Source organism: Arachis duranensis, chromosome 1, assembly GCF_000817695.3.
Source record: "Arachis duranensis cultivar V14167 chromosome 1, aradu.V14167.gnm2.J7QH, whole genome shotgun sequence".
In the NCBI taxonomy this organism is placed as follows: Eukaryota; Viridiplantae; Streptophyta; class Magnoliopsida; order Fabales; family Fabaceae; genus Arachis; species Arachis duranensis.
Genome location: NC_029772.3, coordinates 36,311,762 through 36,314,055, shown reverse-complemented (window position 1 = coordinate 36,314,055; position 2,294 = coordinate 36,311,762).

Here is a 2,294-nt window from a genome sequence, read left to right as displayed (position 1 = left end):
AAAAATATGCACTGTTCAAGCATTCATTCAAAAAACAAAAAGTATTGTCAGCACATCAATATAATTAAACTAAATTCAAGGATAAATTTGAAATTCATGTACTTCTTGTTCTTTTGAATTAAAACATTTTTCATTTAAGAGAGGTGAAGGATTAATGGATTTTATTCATATCTTTAAGGCATGGTTACATACTAATGATCATGAAGTAGAGACACAAAATATAGATAAACACAATATTAAAAACCGAAAACAGAAAGAAATAAGAGCAAGGAATGAATCCACCTGAGTGAGGGTGGAGCCTTCTTGAAGGTCCAATGGTGCTCTTTGAGCTCCTCTATGTCTCTTCCTTGCTTCTGTTGAATGATCCCTAGTGATTTTGGTGCTCCTATCCTTAGTTGCTCCTAATAATCGTGTGGAGGACAATTTATCCCCTGGGGTATCTCAGGGATCTCTTGATTTGCAGTCAAATGTTCTACCACTAAGCTATAAACCCTTTAGATGAGTCCTTCCATCTCCCATGACTTAGAGGTGGAAGCTTTTTGTCTTCCCTTTTCTCTTTTTTTTTGAGGTTTCTCTGAATTGTTGATTTTTAGTCTCTCTTGACTTCCTCTTCAGAGTCCTTTCAGGTTCAGGATCAGCTTCATCAAGAGTGCATTTTACCTTGTTCCTGCTCATATGAAAGAGAAGAGGAAAAGAAAAGGAAGAAGAATCCTCTATGTCACAGTAAAGAGGATCCTTATTATTAGTAGAAGAAGAAAGGGGATAATGGAAGGAGAGGGATGAATAGTCTGTATAAAGAGTAAGGATAGGGGAGGTGATAAGAGATGAAGAGAAGTGTTAGTAAATAAATAAATAAATAGAAGAAGATGAGAGAGGGATTTTCGAAAATATTTTTGAAAAGGAGTTAGTAATTTCGAAAATTAAAGATGAATTAAAATTAAAATTAAAATTTGAAACAATTAGTTAATTAAAAAGAATTTTTGAAAAAGGGGTGAGATATTTTCGATAGAGAGGAAATAGTAGTTAGGTGGTTTTGAAAAAGATAAAAAACAAACAAAAAGTCAAATAGTTAGTTGAAAAAGATATTAAAGTCAAATTTGAACAGATAAGAAGATAAGAAGTTAGATAAGATATTTTGAAATCAAATTTTTTTGAAAAAAGATAAAATTTTGAAAAAGATATGATAAGAGATAAGATAAAAAGATATGATAAAAAGATATGATAAAAAGATAAGGTTTTTAAGAAAAAGATATTTTGAAAAAGATCTAATTTTCAAAATTAAAATTGATTACTTGACTAACAAGAAACTAAAAGATAAAATTCTAGAATTTAAAGATTAAACCTTTCTTAACAAGAAAGTAACAAACTTCAAATTTTTGAATCAATCACATTAATTGTTAGTAAAATTTCAATTTTTTTTAAATATAAGAAAAAGATTTTGAAAATAAATTTTAAAAATTTTGAAAATTACAAAAAAATGAAAAAGATGTGATTTTTGAAAAAGATTTTGAAAAGATAAGATTTTTAAAATTGAAAATTTGACTTGACTTATAAGAAACAACTAATTTTTAAAAATTTTTGACCAAGTCAACCCAAAATTTTGAAAATTTGGAGGGAAATAAGGAAAAGATATTTTTTTGATTTTTGAATTTTTTTAATGAGGAGAGAGAAAAACACAAACATGACCCAAAACATAAAAATTTTGGATCAAAACACAAGATGCATGCAAGAACACTATGAATGTCAAGATGAACACCAAGAACACTTTGAAGATCATGATGAACATCAAGAACATAATTTTGAAAAATTTTTGATGCAATGAAAACATGCAAGATACCAAACTTAGAAATCTTTAATGCATGGATTCTAACAAACAAAAAATGCATATGAAAAACAACAAAAGATGCAAAACAAAAAAACATCAAGATCAAACAAGAAGACTTACCAAGAACAACTTGAAGATCATGAAGAACACCATGAATGCATGAATTTTCGAAAAATGCATAATAATTTTTTTAAAGCATGCAATTGACACCAAACTTAAAAATTGACTCAAGACTTAAACAAGAAACACAAAATATTTTTGGTTTTTATGATTTTATTATTTTTTTGTATTTTCTTTAATTTTTTTCGAAAATGTTCTTTAGAAGAACAAAAATAAAAAAAAAATTTTGAAAACTTTTTGAAAAGAAAATTACCTAATCTGAGCAACAGGATGAACCGTCAGTTGTCCATACTCGAACAATCCCCGGCAACGGCGCCAAAAACTTGGTGGACGAAATTGTGATCATCAA